Source organism: Saccopteryx bilineata, chromosome 1 (assembly GCF_036850765.1).
Source record: "Saccopteryx bilineata isolate mSacBil1 chromosome 1, mSacBil1_pri_phased_curated, whole genome shotgun sequence".
NCBI classification, from domain to species: domain Eukaryota; kingdom Metazoa; phylum Chordata; class Mammalia; order Chiroptera; family Emballonuridae; genus Saccopteryx; species Saccopteryx bilineata.
Window position 1 is genome coordinate 358,421,004 of NC_089490.1, and position 6,366 is coordinate 358,427,369.

At 46.1% G+C, this 6,366-nt stretch overlaps 1 non-coding gene and 1 pseudogene across 1 annotated transcript; both read left to right on the plus strand.

Moving 5' to 3' along the window:
* The first annotated feature begins 438 nt into the window (after window positions 1-438).
* LOC136320684 (keratin, type I cytoskeletal 18 pseudogene) lies at window positions 439-1,709 on the plus strand (annotated as a pseudogene).
* A 1,772-nt stretch (window positions 1,710-3,481) lies between these two features.
* On the plus strand, window positions 3,482-3,587 carry LOC136321690 (U6 spliceosomal RNA). The gene has a single exon (XR_010728820.1). It is a non-coding gene; the product is annotated as a U6 spliceosomal RNA (small nuclear RNA).
* Window positions 3,588-6,366: the final 2,779 nt, after the last annotated feature.

Below are 6,366 nucleotides of genomic sequence, written 5' to 3' on the forward strand. Positions count from 1 at the left end.
ATTTGCTTTTCCACCCCCACCCCCTCCTTCCTCTCTGTCTCTCTCTTCCCCTCCCGCAGCCAAGGCTCCATTGGAGCAAAGATGGCCCGGGCACTGGGGATGGCTCCTTGGCCTCTGCCCCAGGCACTAGAGTGGCTCTGGTCGCTCAGAGCGACGCCCCCCGGAGAGGCAGAGCATCGCCCCCTGGTGAGCAGAGCGTCACCCCTGGTGGGCATGCCGGGTGGATCCCGGTCGGGCGCATGCGGGAGTCTGTCTGACTGTCTCTCCCCGTTTCCAGCTTCAGAAAAAAAAAAAAAAGCAAGATTTTTAGCATAAGAGAAAAAGTTGAAAATAAAATAAAAAATATTAAGGAAAGCCCTATAATCCTAAATTTGAATGAAAACATCTGTATACATTGTTTGAGCCTGACTCGGCTTCTCACCTTCTTCCCTGAACAACATGAGTTTCAGCACCTGCTCCAGCTTCTGTACAAACTATGGGAACCTGGGCTTCATGCAGTCGCCCAGGCACCAGGCCCAGCCGGCCAACAGTGCAGCCAATGTCTGTGCAGGTGCTGGAGGCTCGGGCTCCTGAATCTCTGTGTCCTACTCCACAAGCATGCAGGCGTCTGGGGGCCTGAGAGCCTGGCAGCCTGGCTGTGGGGATAGCCAGAGTCTGGCAAGCACAGGGGGCACCCAGATTGAGAAGGAGATTATGTCTGGCCTCCTGCCTAGTGAGGGTGAGGAGCATGGAGCTGAAAATCAGAGCCTGGAGAGCAAAATCCAGGAACACCTGCAGAAGAATGAACCCCAGGTCAGAGACTGGCGGTATTATTTCAAAACCATCAAGGACCTGAGGACTCAGATTTTTGCAGGTTTTGTGAACAATGTGCACATCATTCTGCGAATTGACAGTGCCCATCTTGCTGATGATGACTTCAGAGTCAAGTATGAGACAGAGCTGGCCATGCTCCATCTGTGGAGAATGATTCAATGAACTCTAAAAGGTCACTGATGACACCAGTATCACGGGGCTGCAGCTGGAGACAGAGATCGAGGCTCTTAAGGAGGAGTTGTTCTTCATGAAGAAGAACCACAAGGAGGAAGTAAATGGCCTACAAACTAAATTGCCAACTCTGGGTTGACCATGAAATTGTATGCCCCCAAATCTCAGGACCTCAACAAAATCATGGTGGACTTCCAGGCCCAGTATGACAAGCCGGCTCTGAAGAACCAAGACGATCTAGTGGTCCCAGAAGATTGAGGAGAACCCCACAGTGGTCACCTCACAAACCACTAAGATAGCAGCTGCTGAGAGACACTCAAGGAGCTGAAATATATGATATGGTCCTTAGAGACTGGCCTGGACTCCATGAGAAATCTGAAGACCAGTTTGGAGAGCAGCCTGAAGGAGGTGCAGACGCACTTTGCCATGCAGGTGGAGCAGCTCAACAGGATCCTGCTGCACCTGGAGTCAGACCTGGCCCAGACCCAGGCAGAGGGGCAGCGCCAGACCCAGGAGGAATACAGGCACTGTGGAATATCGAGGTCAAACTGGAGGCTGAGATCTCCACCTACCGCCACCTGCTGGAAGTAGAGGAGGACTTCGATCTTAGTAATGCCCTGGACAACAGCAACTCCATACATTCCACCCAAAAGATCACTACCTGCAGGATTTTGTATGGCAAAGTGGTTTCTGAGGTTAATGACACCAAAGTTCTGAGGTATTAAAGCCAGCAGAAGTGGGGCACCCCTTGTGGGGGGACAAGCCAATAAAAAGTTTAGAGATTGCCTGACCAGGCGGTGGCGCAGTGGATAGAGCATCAGACTGGGATGCAGAGGACCCAGGTTCGAGACCCCAAGGTCGCCAGCTTGAGTGCGGGCTCATCTGGTTTGAGCAAAGTTCACCAGCTTGGACCCAAGGTCGCTGGCTCGGGCAAGGGGTTACTCGGTCTGCTGAAGGCCTGCAGTCAAGGCACATATGAGAAAGCAATCAATGAACAACTAAGGTGTCGCAACAAAAAACTGATGATTGATGCTTCTCATCTCTCTCCATTCCTGTCTGTCTGTCCCTATCTATCTCTCTCTCTGACTCTGTAAAAAAATTTTAAAAAATGAAAAGTTTAGAGATCATTGACAAAGAAAGAAAAGAAAGAGAGAGAAAGAAAAGAAGGGAGAAAGAAAGAAGCTATTAGTATAAACTCATAATATGTATTCTCTTTAAGAAATATTTCTATTTCCAAGCTTGGATATCTTTCCTTTCCGGAAATCAAGGAACCTATCAACAACTACTGGGGTCATAATCCTATCAGAACTTGAGAAGCAACTCAGGACGGAGGCTCCCACGGGCCAGAGACAGGAATATCTGAGCATCAGAGAACAATAACTGCACTGGATTGAAGCACATGGACTGTGTTTAAATTGATGAGTTCCTAATGATGCCATAAAACAAAAAAATATCATTGGTCATTTCTGGCAGATGTTAGGGACCCAACCTGCTATTCTGAGTGCTGGAAAATATAGGGAAATAACCAAGCATTTAACTTGTTTTTCTTGATTAAACTATAGCATGAGGTAATCAAATAGTTGACAAGGACACAATCTCTACAGAAATAGCCCATGTAATAAATGAGAGGAGAATGCTAGAATTAGAATGCCATCATTTTGCAAACGCATAAATGAAATAGTGAATCTGGACAATGGTTAATCAATGGCTGTTATATCACAAAAAGAGACAACAAGTCAATGTGTGGCTCAGCTGATAGAAGCACAGGAGAATACCTACAAAGTATATCTACAAATAAATGAACAAATCTGAATCAGACAAAGTCATGAGGTCTCGCTGCCACTTTATAGGAAATGCAGGGGACAAAGAGCAAGGGTACCACAGGATGCAGTCCTATCTAGAAAATAGGGAATCACCTGATCTCTTCAACAAGTGAATGGCAAGGGGATAAAAAGAAAGCTGAGGAATCTATCAACTGAAGAGACTAAGAGAAATATCAACCACTTGCCGTGTGTCAATTTTATTTAGACTCAACCGAAAAAAAACAACAACCAGAAACAATATGGAAATTTGAATACTGACTGCTAAACTCATTAACTGCCGATAACTCCCCAAAATGTACCTTTTCTTTTTATGTCTTTAGGCAGCCTCACTTTTGCTGGGGCTGGATTAGCCGTTGAACAAAGGATCCACTCAGTGTGGCATGGCAACAGAACTCTCCATCTGGAGAAGCTGCCAAGCCCTGACGCTGGTCATGGGGAGCCCAGGCCACCTTCCCAAGTCCAAACAGCTTTTCCTAAAAGCTGGTCTAAGGCATTCTGCCAACCCACAATCAGGCGGCGGGCACCCTGCTGGCTTGTCCAGTAACACATTTTGGACAATCAGGTAGCTTAATCACCTCTCCTGCCAAGAAGTACCCTCTGACCAGCCCTGTCCGTGGGTTTCTACACACACATACACACACACAGAATAACTAGTGTCCTAAGAATAGGCACTAGTGCTTGCTTCAGCAGCACATATCCTAAAAATAGAATGACACAAAGAAGATTAGCATGGCCCCAGGCAAAGATAACATGAAAATTCATGAAGTATTCCATATTTAAAACTAAAAAAAAAAAATAGAATAAGCATCATCTACCTACCTATCACCTTCTGTGTCCAGCATTGCATTCAAACCTCACAATGACTCTGAGAGGAGGTATTTTTATCCCAGTTTACAGATAAGGAAATGGAGGCAAAAGCTTTAAGTAATGTAACGAAAGCTACACAGTTTGTACATGGCAGAGCTGGGATTTAAATCCAGGTCTATCTGCTCACAAAGCATGTTTATTTAACCACTATGCTGAATTGCCTTCTTTAACAGCAAGGTGGCTATTCAATCAATGTTCACTGGGAGATACATGTGTCTAACTGAGAAATCTGGGCATCCTGCCCATGTCTCTCCTTCCACATCTTCACTATGGCCCAGTGTTGGGCATCCCCTCTGCCCCGTGTAGTGGAGGGGCTGCAGGGTGCACTCCTCTGGGCCTGGAGGTATATAAACACACCTGGAAGGAGGCTGCTGTGAGCAAACCAAACTTCCCCCAAAGAATGGACAGGATGAGGTGTCTATAAATAATCATAAGAGTGTGAAGAGATTCTCTCTCCTGGGGCTCCCTTTGCAAAAGTTGATGGTAATTGATGAGGCTACAGGGACATGTCAATCCTTCTAATCTTAGAACCAGGTGTGGTTATTTACAGAAATGTCACTTTCCAGCCCTCTCTCCCCATCTCTGCCAGAGGCTTAGAGATCAGCAAATAACAATTTACTGCTGCCCTGGGGCACAGGCAATGAGCCACCTGCACACCCCACTGCCTGCAAAATAGGCTCAGGCGCCTACTCTGGCTGAGAGCTGCTTCCTCTTTGGAAATTGGGAAAGAAAGAAAAAAATCTCAGATTTGCTCCTTTTCCAGGCAGAGGGAAGTTAAGTGACCTCCCTGGAACCATATCACAAACCACCAAGTCAATAAAATTTAGAGTTTTCATACTGCCCACCTCATAGTAGGGGAAATCAATTGACCACTGAACCAGAAGTCGGAAGTATATATACTGACCCCAGATGGACTATCTGTTCGCATTCAATGTCTGAGTTCCAGTTTCCACATCTGTAAAAAGGAGGCTAGGCTTCCATCACAGGGTAGACACAAAGGGTTTTTGAAAATAATTAAATTAAGCGATGGGGTTAAATAATCTGTATTGTGTGAGAGATTATCATTATTATAGGCATTATTACAATGCAGTCTGTCCTCTATACCAGTGGTGCCCAACCCCCAGGCTGTGGACTGGTACCAGTCCGTGGGCCATTTGGTACCGGTCCACAGAGAAAGAATAAATAACTTACATTATTTCCATTTTATGTATATTTAAGTCTGAGCAATGTTTTATTTTTTAAAAATGACCAGATTCCTCTGTTACATCCATCTAAGACTCACTCTTGACCAGGGGTCCCCAAACTACGGCCCACAGGCTGCATGCGGCCCCCTGAGGCCATTTATCCGGCCCCCACTGCACTTCCGGAAGGGGCACCTCTTCCATTGGTGGTCAGTGAGAGGAGCATAGTTCCCATTGAAATACTGGTTAGTTCGTTGATTTAAATTTACTTGTTCTTTATTTTAAATATTGTATTTGTTCCCGTTTTGTTTTTTTACTTTAAAATAAAATATGTGCAGTGTGCATAGGGATTTGTTCATAGTTTTTTTATAGTCCGGCCCTCCAGTGGTCTGAGGGACAGTGAACTGGCCCCATGTGTAAAAAGTTTGGAGACCCCTGCTCTTGACGCTTGTCTCGGTCACGTGATACATTTATCCATCCCACCCTAAAGGCGGTTCCGTGAAAATATTTTCTGACATTAAACCAGTTCGTGGCCCAAAAAAGGTTGGGGACCACTGCTCTATACCGCTGTTAGGAGTGCCTATGGTAGGTCTCAGAACATACCTTGTAAATGTTTTGCCAGCACTCACATGGCCTGGCTGGTCAATGGCAAGAGCAGTCAGAGTGCAGCATACTGCTTTCTTGGGGCGTCTGAATTGTGGGTGAAGATTATTTTGTTCTAACAAGGTTCATAAACAAAAAATCAAGATTACAACTAAATAAAACACTTCTGGGAATCAGAGGGCAGAGCTACATCACAAGGTCACTCAAGTTGGCTTGAGGCTCTACCCAGAACTACTGGATCTCAATCAGTAATGGATGGAAAACCGTCATGCTCCTTCCTTGCTGAGGATGAAAGACCACACCAAAGGCTCCCGCTGCCAACCTGTCTGAGCTGACTATCAGAGAGGCCAGAGGGAGTGAAAGACTAATGAGCAACACGACACCTCAGCCTGATGTTCTAGCTTCTCCTGGGGGCTCCGTGCTTGCTCCTCTGCCCGCAGCAACTCTGTGTAGCAGATCTCCTGGGTGCTACCCACCTGTGTAGCGCCCACGGGTGACCTCTTTCAGCCCTATAAAATGGGAAGCTTGACCTGCAAACAAGAGAGCTAGGATTTGAATCCAGGTCCATGTATAATATCCTCCCAGTCTATAACCAGTTCCCATTGCAGGAAAGTCTAGTTCGAGTCAACAGGACTTTATGCCAAAAGGAACTATCTCTTATTTCCTTTCATTAGATATCTCCTCCACCTACGTGACCCTTTCATGCTTCCCCAGGGTGAACTTGTACTTGGAAAGTAAAGCCCTAAAGCCGCTTCCATCCAAAGAGAATACCAGGCTGGACTGACCAGAGCAGGGCTCCTGTTAGCCAGAGGAAAACCTTCTTCCTTTCCCCAGAAGTTCTAAGCACCCCCCAAAATCAATTGGAATCGTGTACAAGAAAAGCAACTTAGCTTAATTTCTGCCCTTAG